Genomic DNA, 13,867 nt, shown 5'->3' on the forward strand with positions numbered 1-13,867 from the left:
ACTCACTCGTGAACTGCACTGCTTAATCCACACAGAGGAACCAATAGGAAATATGAAAATAGAATCCACACTCCAGTAACTTTGGGGGGATTTGCTTAGATTAATGAAGTGTCAGGCTCACTGTCAACATGCTAGAGAGTACAATCCTTGAGCCTGCTTCTTGAATAGTCTCTCTCTCCTAGACGGCAACACACAGTGTTGAGCAGATGCGATGTACACATATACGTGGGGATATACAGTGCATACATACGCATGGGAATGCATGCACACGATATACATGTGCAGGCTGAAACGTGGGCACACACACACACACACACACACACACACACACACACACACACACACACACACACACACACACACACACACACACACACACACACAGTGAGATGTGGCTTTCAAACGTAGCCAGATCTGAAAACACAAAAGGCGCATGCACAATCAAACATCCACACACACCCAAACACGCAACTACATACACACTTGGATGCTCACATACACACAGACACGCACACATGAGACGGACTACTGTTCATACAGTGACAAGTCCTAATGAGCCTACCACACTGTGACAAAGGCATCGTCTCCCCTCCCCGACACACACACACACACACACCCTCCCTCAGAAGGGACCCAGGGCAAAGGCATAAAAGTGAGCAGATCCGCCAGCAAACAGAGACACACTGGTAAAGCAAAGGCTTCAGAGACGACCAGGGAACAAGGTCCGTCCACACACACACACACACACACACACACACACACACACACACACACACACACACACACACACACACAATGTGAGGTCTAGACCCTTTAAGTGAACCTCTGCAGGTTCCTACAGTCCGAGCCGCCATTGATGCCTTTGTGGCGCCTAGTAGGACTTTGAAAGGCCTGTACTCCACTCTGACTGTATGTTACCACTCAGGTAGTGGCTCTCCTCTCTGCAAATCCGGATAAAACAGGAAAGGGGGGCTTTAATTTAAGTTTAAAGAACAGCGTTATCTGAAGAGAAAAAAATAAAACTCCCAAAGACCGGGCGTCACTACAAAGGAAACTGTGGAGTCATAAGGAAGAACTCGCATTTGTATAGAAAACTGTAGGAAAGGGAAAAGGAAACCCTGAGCAATGCCTCATCAACTATTTCACACAGTTCTTTCATTGTGCCATTTGTGATGCATTACCATTCAAAATGGTCATTTATAAAAAGAGTTAATGCACTATGGTTAAATGTTAATGCATTATTATACATACAGATAGGATAAGGGTTAGGAATAACCCTTACCTTATTAAATAAGTTAGAAATGAATCCCTTAGTAAACATGAACACCATTATCGTAGCTAAATTGAACACCATAAGAACATAATTACTAGACCATGAGTTAGCTTTTAAATAACGTCTGACAACGTGTGTTACTGCATCGACTCATATTTATGAACATGAGTCGATGTAGTCGTCCAAACAGACATAGCCTGGAGAGAGGTTGTTACCACACAGAAAAAGCCTCATGCTAAACTGGACACATAAGCACCCGTGATGGATGAAAGTGGGCCGGGGGCGGGTGTGCTGCGGTGGGGGGGATGAAAGGGACAGATTAGGGTCCGGCTTTAATCTTTAGTTCAATATCAACGCGACCGCCGGGGCAACGGCGGACTGCGACCTTGCGGGGTGCAGGACACGATTAGCGGGGGTCGTTTCGCAGGTTGGAGATCGCACCCTTTGGTTTTGGTCTGGATACAAATTCTAAGTTGTCCGGTGGCCAGGTTTTTTTTTGGGAGCTAGCGATGGTGGGTTTTAAGCAAATAGTCCTCTCCTTTTCAGTGTTCCCCTCCACCCACCCACCCACCCGAGAACATCACACCCTACTCCCCCCATCTGCCCTCTTTTCCCATCTCTCCCTTTCTCTCCAGCACTCTATCTGCCTCTCTCCCCATTTATCTCTCTCCCTGTCTCTCCATCTCTGTCCCTGTCTCTCTCCACATCACTTCCTGTCTCTCTCCACATCTCTTCCTCTTCCTCTCTCTCTCACACAAACCTCTCAAACTTTTTCAAATACTTTTATCACCTTTCCATCTCACTCTACTTCTTCGTCCTCTCCCGTGGCGGAGTTTGTGTGCGTCCACATGTATGTGCGTCTCAGACACTGTCTGTGGGAGTGTGTGTGTGTGTCTGTGTGAGAGAGAAATTCTGTGGAAAACCACTCTGCCTTTCATTCAATGATTTTGTCAGTTCATTAGGTCCGTGCATTGAAATGCATGCTATGTGTATACCACTGAGTGAAAGAGAGAGAGATGGACACGGTGACTCCCATACCATCCCCTTCAACTCCCCACCACCCCTGGGTGCATGAGTACGCTTTACACCCTGCATTATGGCTCTAATAAAACAATAACAGATGTGCAGTGATGATCTGACAGATGCAACGCCTGCTCACACACACACACACACACACACACACACACACACACACACACACACACACACACACACACACACACACACACACACACACACACACACACACACACACACACACACACACAGCACTCTCAGTAGGCTACAACATTAAAACACATACACACAAACTCTACTCTAACACACATTAAAATGAACACACAAACAGGCAACACTAGTTGCACCACCAGGACGTCCTCTTATGGATTTCTGACCAGATAAGATCCATGTTTTTCCATTTACAGGTTCCATTTTATGTTCCCGGGCATGATGGTGATCCAATGAAAGACCGTATTGCATCCATCCTGGCCGCCCCCTGCTAACACAAACGTACACTTACACAAAAGTACGCTAACACAAACGTACGGTCAAAGTGTGGCGGAAATTCCGGAATCGAGTAAATAATAAACTGACCAAACTGGTCAGAATAAAGATCCAAACTTATAACATTTGGGTAACATCGGTACAATAACATACAACAAACATACAACAAACAATAAAACACGTAAAATCCATCATGTTGTTTCCCCTTTATCATGTAAACGCTGTTTCCTTGCACTGTTTAGCCACTCTACTGGTTCCTAGCGTTATCTAACGTTAACCTCAGTCAGAACGGGCACCCTGAATGGCCCAGAGCATCCTGATTCTGCGTGTGTGGAGTCTAGGTGTGTGCATCACCTAGAGTGAATGTGTGTGTGTGTGTGTGTGTGTGTGTGTGTGTGTGTGTGTGTGTGTGTGTGTGTGTGTGTGTGTGTATTCATGTGAGATCGTCTGGGAGTGTGTAGGCCCATGCGTGTGTGTGCTTGCTTGTTTATGTGTGCGTGTACGTGCTCATGTGTTCGTGCATATTCAATTGCGATCCCGCGGGTGTCTGAGTGGGTCTGCGTGTGCTCTCAACGACCAGGTTAACAAAAGGCATGTTGCTTAAATGTCTTTAAGCACAGATTAGAGACCGCAGCACTTCACTAACAACCCCTCCTCCCATCTAGCTATTAACGACCGCCACAACAGCAGCCACAGAGAAACAAAATGACACTTAAAGGTCCCATGACTTGCCACCAGGTGTGGTGTGATTAGCCGTTACAAGCCGTTTTGGAAATCTGCCTCTTATGACATCACAGTTGGGCCTGTTCAACTAGATGTGTGATGGATAGATCAGTCTACCAGCCTACCCAGTGGACACGCCCACCTGTGATGTCATAAGGGGCAGATTTCCAAAACGGCTTGTAAAGGCTAATCACACCACACCTGGTGGCATGTCATGGAACCTTTAAGTAAACAAAACAGCCATCATAAGGCAGCTCGGCTGTAAGATCCTTAAGTGATACGTAACTCAACTCACGATAGCAGCTAGGGGTATTACCGGCCGGTATTACCAAGGGCCCGTTTACCCCACGAGCGCTCGGACAGCTTGTTAAATTAATCCTGTGGGGCCGCTGGAAGCTGGATGAGTCGTGTGTCGGCATGACCTGGTTGTGCCTCGCCCCGGCAGTGCTGACTCAGACACACACACGCTCTCACACAAACACACACACACACACACACACACACACACACACCCAAAACAAACAGCAAGATCTCAAACCCCTATGTGTCTCCAACTTTGAGTCTATCTTTTCCTTCATGTTAACTTGTATATTTTGGTTCCGCTAAATACCCATCCATCCATTATGTAAACATTCTCTCTCTGGGGGGAGCGACGCGAGGCGCCCTCTCTCCCTCATCGTCTCCAATACTCTTTTTGGGGTTGAGCTTTTTATTTATAATGAGGATGAGCAATGGAAGTTGCTGACTTGGAGATGATTCTCTCGCCCTCCGCGCTAACAGCTGGTCTCCAACAGCCTCATGGATATCAAAGCCACAGACGCCGAGGTGTCACAACGCAAGACGTTTGCTTTCCTGCACATGTTTTTTCACAAGGACTGCCGATGGGACACATAGAAGACATGTTTTATAATTGTTTTTGGCATGTCCGTGTGTGAACGTATTCTCACTAATTATCGCACCAATTAAAATCCCCCTCTGCTATTACTTGTTCCTGTGTCTTCGTGTCGCTTTAAAAATCGTTGGTGTTTGATGGCGACTTCTGGCGAACGCTTGCGCTACTTCTTGCCCACTGCACCGTCCGTCAACGGATGACAGAAGGCATGGCTGACGGATGGGGGAATAGTCTTTGCAGAGTCATCCGTCAGCCAAGCCCGAGCATAACACCTCTTGCCCACCGCATCCGTCGTCAGCAAGCAGCATTTAATATTAGCTTGACTTTTTGGATTTTCTTTGGGTTGCTTTCTCACAAACTTTCTTGAAGACAGAATCAGACTCCAGGATTGGCCCAATGCGTCAAAATTAACAACAGTATGGCTCCATTGAAACTGTTCTGTGGAAGTTAAAGCATTCACATATCATGGCAGTATCTATCTGCCATATTAGTGTCAAATCTGCTATTATTAATACTGCCGTCATGCGCTTGGTCAATTATGCTTAAAAGATTCCAAAGAATTGTACCTGATAGTCCACTCATGCTTAACCATGCTGATGCTTTTAAAAGCTTTTGAAACCTTAAAGGAAATCCATAGCAACCACAGTGTTCACCATGGACATTGAGTCTGTATTTATATTAAAAGTTCTGTAGCTTCCCCATATTTGTCTCTTCTAATCCGAGGGCACTGTAGGACCCTGCAGCGGCCTTTGGAGACCCTGTGAGGATTATCATGACCCTCAGCCCCATTCTGATGCAGCCGCAGCCATGAAGCAGGCGTAGGAGAGAAACCATTAAGGAGCTGAAGGATGTACTGGGAGCCCATCGCCATGACCTCAGACTCATCAGCTCCCTGCAGCCTGCGCTTTAGCCTAAGGTGACGGATTCTGGATGAAAACGGGGACATTTGTAGTTTGGGGATCCCAAAAATACATATGATGTTACTGTTTCAAATATAATAAAAACGGACTGATTACGTTTTGCCCATTATCATTGTAAATGTAGTATTGTAATGTGATAAATATCGGGCGGTACATGCCCAAAGGTTTACTTTGATGGGTTTTAAACTTTGGTAAACCACCCAAAGGACAAACCCAAGCGACTCGGATTAGGAATCATTCTATATTGTATCATTTATCATTGTATCATTTATAATCCTAGGCCTGAGAACATTCAACATGTCTCATGGCCATTCCAATATCACCAGTGACCCCCTCTCACCTGAAGACTAGACTAGGCCGCGTTACTTTGGATAAAGACAAAGGATAGAGCAGCTCAAAGGATAGAGATGGACAATGACTGGAGGACAGTATACACTGTGGTGACTTCACAAGACAGGCACAACTTTGGGAAGGAGTAATGTTTTTTTTGGGGTTATTTCGTTTTATATACATATTATTTCATACGACACAATGTTTCTTTACATTTACATGTGTTTATGGCACATCTATAATGGTTACCAATGGGGTGCACAGTCTATTTTTCGTTTCTTTGTATGTAACGTGGTGTAGCTTCTGCAAATCTAGCCAGATTTCTGTACAACAGAACAACAAACATGACCATGACCATTCTTTTGTTGACCATGACCCCGGCTCTCTCTTCACATTTTGCATTCCAACCGTCTCCACAAACAACAGGCTAGGCTAGGCTAACAAGATGCCGCCGAAGAAGGTTGAGAAGGACACCGTCTCCATTATTCAGGCGCGTGAAATGCTACAGCATCAAAATAAGTTCTTCTTGGATATGTTACAGCAACAAGAAAGAACGTTCAAATCCTTTGTGGAAATGATAATGGACATTCAAAACAAAGGGGGGATGAGACGATGAAAGAACTACAAGAACTAAAAACGAGTGTGCAATTCACTCAGAAAGATGTAGATGATCTGAAAAAGGAACACACAGCAGGTGGAGATATTAATACATTGAGTCAATGTTTACAGTCCATAACCATGAAAACAGACTACCTAGAAGGCCAGTCTAGAATAAACAACCTGGGGTCTCATTTATAACCGTTGCGTACGCACAAAACGGGGCTGAAAGTGGTGTACGTGACTTTCCACGCCAAGGTTGTGATCTATAAAAAACTAACTTGACGGGAGAATGTGCGCAGCCCTAAGCAAACTCTGACCCATGCGTACGCATGGTTTGGAGGAAATTGGCGACACAGACGGTGTGGTGGTGAACTGAAGTCAGACTGAAGAAATGTAGAGTGAGAATGATTGTTATATCATCGCCCTTCATAAGTATAATTTCAAACCATATCATGCGTTAAATCTATGTAATCAGAATAATTTAAGCCAACTGCGTACGCAGGGTTTTATAAATCTTTGGTACGAACGCCCAAATATTTGGGCGTTCGTACACTTTTAGTAACGATCCCACGCACAGTTTTATAAATGAGACCCCCATTCTTCTCAGATCCATGTTTGGTGCCATGTCAGAAGACTGTGGCCTTTGGCAACAAAAGCAAAAAAGTTAAAAGGAGGGGGTCTGGAAAGGAAGGGGGGGTCATCACACACGCAGACACAGCCAATACATAACATATATAAACATTAACCCAAACATAATGCTCTTTAGTGAGCTCTTTCGTGGCCAACCGGTCCACCATCTCCTGCACACCAAGCCTACCGTGTGCAGCTCCGTGCATATCGCTCTTAGTCTGAAAAGTATAACATCACCCTTTTAACTTATTCACCTAATGGGAAAAACAAATAATTTCGTACTCGCAGCAGTACGATGGCGGACAATATGGACAAGACGCACAACTGTAGCTTAAGTTACTCTTAACTTATATATATATTTATATAATATATAATATAATAATAATAATAATATATAAATATATATAAAGTCGTGTGTATATAGCTTATACACATGACAGGACACGCATATCTTTTCAATTTTTATTCATTCAGAATATTTACATATTATTTGAAAATGAAAGAGGCTGGGATTTTGTTTTATATCATTTGTTTATATTGTTCAGTAGTAGTATATGCCTAAATGAGGCCGTAGCACAGTTAACGGACGAGCAGAGATGGTGACGTCATCGAGTCCGCTGCTGTTCCAATTGCAGGTACGTACTCGCGTGCTCGCAAGTCTGTGCTTGAAGTACGGACTTGCCAATTACGTGCTTGCAAGTCATCGAGTCCGTAGTACGCGTGCTAGGAATTGAGAAACGGCTATGGTGATTGTTCCTCTGTGTGTTTGGACATTGCTTGTGGTGTCCCCCAGGGTTCAGTGTTGGGCTCAAAATTGCTTATTCTTTACATAAATGATAGATGTAATGTATCTAATGTGTTGAAACTTCTTCTGTTTGCTGACGATACAAATATATTTTTTTCAGGTGATGATTTATATCAATTAGTAGAGGCGACCAATTTCGAAATTAGCAAATTAAAATTATGGTTCGATATTAATAAATTATCGTTTAACTTGAGAAAAACAAAATTTATGTTATTTGGAAACTGCAGAACAAATAAAGATACAGATTGATGGCGTAGACATTGAACGAGTTAGTCAAATACATTTCCTTGGTGTAACAATTGATGAGAAACTAAACTTGAAATCTCACATAAAACATATACACTCCAAGTTGTCAAGAAGCATTGCAGTATTATATGAAGCTAAACAGGTTCTGGATCATAAATCATTACACATCCTCTATTGTTCACTGGTTTCACCTTATTTAAGTTACTGTGCAGAGGTTTGGGGCAATAATTACAAAAGTAAATTACATTCACTTTTTATTCTGCAGAAAAGAGCTATACGGACCATTTTCAGTGCTGGGTATAAGGGGGTATAACACATCATTCATGCAGTCAAAAATACTCAAATTAACAAATCTGGTTGAATTTCAAACAACACATAATGTTTAAAGCAAAAAATAACAAACTACCGGCAAATATTCAAAAAAAAATTCACACAAATAGATGGGAGTTATTTTTTTACGGGGATTGTTTGATTTTAAAATGAAAAAGGTGCGTACAACCAGAAAAAAGTTTTTGTATTTCTGTCTGTGGGGTAAAATTTTGGAATAGTTTAAAAGAAGAGCTCAAACAATGTCCTAACATAAAACTACTCAATACAAGGTTAAAGGAAATGATTCTCACAGGGTACAAGGATGAAGATGTTTCATTTTCATTGGGTGTTAATTGTTTATTTATTTAGTTTGTTATTTATTTATTTTTTGTATTTATTTTTTAATTGTTTTGATACTTAAATATATCAATAGTGAGATAATATCTATATGTTTGCATGAAGGTTTTTTGTTTATTTTGTTTATTTATTAATTTTTTTGACAAATGTCTAAGAAATTATAACATATATCTGATATGAACATGTTATACATTTTATTTCTAAAAAAAAACTCCCTACACGAGGGGCCAAAAAATAATATCTATATCTAATATATATATATTTATTAATAATAAATGAAAATGTTAATAATTATTATTATTATGACTAAGGAATCTTAATTTCAATTAGTTACGGAGAAGGGTTGGGATTAAATAAGTGTAAACTTCTTCCCACTCCTTTTCGAACAGGTTACAATTATCAAGTATTTATCATTTATGTATCTTATCATTTATGTATCTTAGCGTTCTATTTTGTTTAAAATCAATAATTTCTGTATGATATATATTTTTTGTTTTCTTTAACACGTTCAAAATAAATTTCAAATTTCAATTTCAATGCATTGACCATATTTTCACTAATGCTGCTGATCTATGCTCAAAGGCTATATCAGTTCCTATTGGGTGCACTGATCACAATATAGTAGCTTTTACAAGGAAAGCTAAGGTTCCAAGAGCAGTTCCAAAAATAATTTATAGAAGGTCGTGTAAGAATTTCAGTGGAGATTCATTTACAGAAGAGATGAAAGGATTACCATGGCACGACGTATGTGGAGAGGAAAACCTAGAATTAGAATTACATTTATTTATGAAGCCAATTCTTTCAGTAGCGGACAGGCATGCATTAAATGCACTGGTAAAACAGTTAAGGCACCCTGGATCGATGATGATCTAAGAAATTGTATGGGAACTCGAAACAATGTAAAGAGGAAAGCAATTTAGTCAGGCTGTCTGGTTGACTGGCAAAATTACTGTAGGATCAGAAATCAGGCGACAAAGTTGAACAGAAGGAAAAAGAGAGTCTACTTTCAAACAAGAATATATGAATTAAAAAATGACAGTAAGTTGTTTGATGGTTTGAGTTCAGGCCAATTGAAGTAGTACATGTTGAGAAGCTCTTACGCCGGGATTCCACCTGCTGCGTTACTGCTGCGGCACGGAACGGCTGCGACTTTGCCCTGCTTGCAATTCCACCGGGCGCGTTACGGCAGCGCAACGGTGCCTTGCGAGCCAGCCGTATTCACGCGAGATCACGCGATAATCCTAAACCTAATGTACTCAACTTCCACTCCCAAAACGACTGAAATTAAATGCCACGCTTTGTCCTTCCGGCCATTGCCCTTATAAAAAGGATGATTTGGTACATAAATTACTTCATGTTGCTGAACTTCGACAATGAGTCCCACATTAGACAGTCATCTGTCATGGTCTACTCACATAAACAACATAACCAAGAACATGGGGAGGGGTCTATCGACAATCAGGAGATGTGCAGGGTTATTAACATCTACCTCTGTGGTCCAGGTTATCCAGGCACTGGTTCTGTCCCATCTTGACTATTGTCCTGCTGTGTGGTCGAGTGCAGCAAAAAAAGGACTTGAGAAAACTACAACTTGTCCAAAATAGAGCGGCGCGTCTGGCACTTCAGTGTAGAAATAGGACTGATATTTTCCGTATGCATGAATGCCTATCTTGGCTCATGGTATAACAAAGACTGCTAGCTAGTCTCACTTTATTTTTTCGGAGCATTTGTTTTAGCAACAAACCTAATTGTTTGTACAAATTAATTCAGTACACCAGTAATATAAATAACTACTCTACCAGGCAGGTGGTAATGGAACGTTTTACAGTGCCCATGGCTAAATCTAATGCGATCAAAAAAAACGGTAATGTACAGAGCGATGTCAATATGGAACACTTTACCTCACACAATAATAGATATTAAGGTTAGAAAACAATTAAAAAAACAGCTCAAAATCCATTTTAATAATTCCCAATAGTTTATTTAGACTTGTCAATATAGGTGTGGAGATTAAGTGATGTTAGTGGAGTGGTGCTATGAAACATCATACTTGCTACTTCAGAATTTTACCCATGTCTGTCTTTCTTTTCCCTCTCTATGATGTAACAATTGTACATGTTTTTGCTTTGTCTGTGTTTTTTTTTTTTCTGTTCTCTTTTATTCTTTATCCTGTTTTCATGTATTGTTGATTCATTGTATGTTTGTCTGGTTAAATGTGGACCCCAGGAAGAGTAGCTGTTGCCAAGTGCAATGGCTAATGGGGATCCTAATAAACTAAACTAAACTAAACCAATGAACATATTTTTTCTGTTTATTTCTCAGAAAATGAATCCCACTGACGGAAAAATTTCTTGTACATAAAACAGGCTCTCTTTCAGCTTATTTCAGAGCCAGTTTCTTTCCTTTCCTTTTTTAGTGCTCTGTCCTTTTGGCTGTCTAACCGGTGCAGAACACAGAATGTGTTTTAAAGACACCAAGGGATATACACTTAGATTTTTAACCCTGCGGCTCGCCAAGACCATAACATTGTTTCAAGTATAGAAGATTTCACTTTGCAGCTCCAAGCCTTGAAGCACTCAGGGGTTATCTCGTATGTATGCCATCCGAGTGTCTCTAGCCTCGCTCCCCTCTCTCCCTCTCTTCCCCCGTGCCTCTCTCTAGGATACATGATGCATGGAGAAGAAACGGCCCCGTCATTCATAAAACATTGAGAATCGCCCCTTCTGTTAAGTCAGAGATACATTATATGGCGGGATTTTTTCAGGGGAACCAAAAAAGAAGGATAAAGAAAGTTATGCCTCATCCGTCTGGCCTCGTGGAAGATCTCCTTTGTCCGTATCCTGGGATGTAGGCAGATTTTTTTTTCTTTCAGCTTCTGTCAGGCGCTCTGATCTCAGACCCCTTGCGAGTTAAAACATCTGTTTTTGCTTTAGATGCATTTTAAATTAATAAACTGTTTCTTTGGTATAATATGAATAGGTCTCTACATTCTAATATGCATGGTGATCATTTCCTGCTGCAGCCTGTATGGGGGGAGCTGCTGCAGCAGAGGGGAATGGAGCCCATACAGTGAAACAGTCAAAGTCCACACATGAATGAAAGAGGGACTTCCAGTTGTTTCACATTCACTGGGTGGCTTTGGGGGTCGATCTAATTTGAATGTAAAGTACTCTATTCCTCTGTATACTAATACTTTAAGAAGCAGTCAGAATGTGAAGATTCTGCGCTTTGAATTGGACGCAAACATGCGGGCGCAGGTTTATGACTATATATCTAGGGCTGCGTTGAACGGGAAAATAAATCTCAGTGGAACAGAAGAAAGTAAAACACACTTAATTTCCCCCGACGCTATTGCGAAAAAGATTGCATCTGCCAAATGTGTCACAGGCATCATCCTAGTCTTCGCCTTTCCTACCGCCGTCTGAAGTGTGAGATGCTAATTTATGTTGGATATATATCGCCTTCTTTTTCAGTCGCGCTCAGATTGTCGTTCCACGCTTTGCTGGAAAAAAAATCCCTTTGAGAATAAAACAATCCTCAGAGGAAACCCAACCCAGGCTCACTCTACCACACGGTGAACAGAAACAGCTGTCCTTGTGGCCACCTCCATCCGTCTCTCTCCTCCGTGAACGCTGCGTCTGAGCGCCAATACCACCTCATCCACAACACCAACGCAACGACACACCAGGTGTTCCCATCAGCCGCCACGGGGGCAGCTACCGATAAGATAGAAAACTGGATCCATTAATTTTGTTCCCATAAAAAGGCCATGTTTGAATCCCTGCAAAAAGAGTTGAATTGTAGCATGAATGACAAACTTCAGCTCTGAATGTGTTCTTACAGAGAATACAGTGAAGTGCTACAACTATCACTCTTTATCCACTGTATTCTATTCATTCTATAAGCTCAACAGGATCTCATGCTCTAGATAATTCTAATAACATGGCCTTCGCATGTATGATATGCACACGCGCAGGTTAGAACACACACGCAAGCGCACACACCACAGTGACACTTACCTAGGTAAGACCCTATGTTTTTAAACATAACTGGTCCGCCATCGACACACGCCCAGGTAAGAACACACACGCACACACTGCAGCGGCACACTTGCCCAGGTAAGACGTTATGTTTTTAAACATAATGGCTCTGCCGCCGCCAAACTCTCCCAGGTAACACGTTCTGTCTATCTACTGTAGAAATTGCAATAAAAGGGAAGAGACAATTTCTCACCTCGACAAGCAATGGCGGGTCGTTCATTTTATCACATAAAAAACGTTAAATTCAAACATCACACCGACCGCCATATCAACACATAAAAAACGTGATCTTAAAGAGACAGTATGGCAAATTATGTCTGTAGAGTCCACCACAAGACCACACTTTGTTGCTCAAACGTAATATTACTCTCCTTCTTGAGCCACCCCAAATGTCTTGCGATATTGATGTTAACATAAATTGACATTTTAAAATATAATCAAATGCTTAAACACTAGCTGCTTTCAGACACACATGTAAATCCTGATATTCTCCTGATGGGCCGTATGTGTGGGGCGAAAACTCTAGTTATTATGAAGAGGTCTAGACTCCGCCTTAGCCCAGCCCCGCCGTCTCCAGATTTTACCCCCTCGGTTTTACAAAGGAAACTTGAGATAAGACGGTGAATTCGCCGGGCGTGCAAAGCTGCGACCGAACCGGCTTGGCAGTGTAAAAAGGCCTATGCTTCATCCTGCCCGACAATATGGGCAGGATCTAGAACGAGCTCTCCTAATCGGGTCAGCAATAGCCGTGTGTCAATGCCCAGCCTCTGCGTATGAATGGTAAGGAATGAATGGAACGCTTCATTATTTATGTTTACACCAAAGATTCTAGAATAGTGAATGCACGCCAATCAATGAAACCTTATGCGGAATCAGATAGTCTGCCCTCTTTGCTGCGCAAAGGATGTTTCAGAAATCAGCTCATTAAGATAAATGTAGTTGTCACACAAGCTATTTTAGACTTTTGTCAAATGGAATCAATTCAGGGGGAAATGCCGTGGAAAAAATATAGGCATCGTGCTTTCAGGATTAGGATTGATAAAGCATATGTCGGGGCCTAGGCCTAATCAATTGTGTTTTAATATTTGTAACATTCATATTATTGTAGTCTATTCCTCCCAGTGAGCGTCTCCTAAAGGTGCACCGGGTATAACGCAGCGCAGCGGGCCTTGTGGGTAATGTCTCCCAGGTAGTGATTCATTGGTCTTCGTTACCGCAGTCGGTGTGTTGCCTAATGCC

This window comes from Gadus chalcogrammus, chromosome 4 (assembly GCF_026213295.1).
Source record: "Gadus chalcogrammus isolate NIFS_2021 chromosome 4, NIFS_Gcha_1.0, whole genome shotgun sequence".
Lineage (NCBI taxonomy): Eukaryota > Metazoa > Chordata > Actinopteri > Gadiformes > Gadidae > Gadus > Gadus chalcogrammus.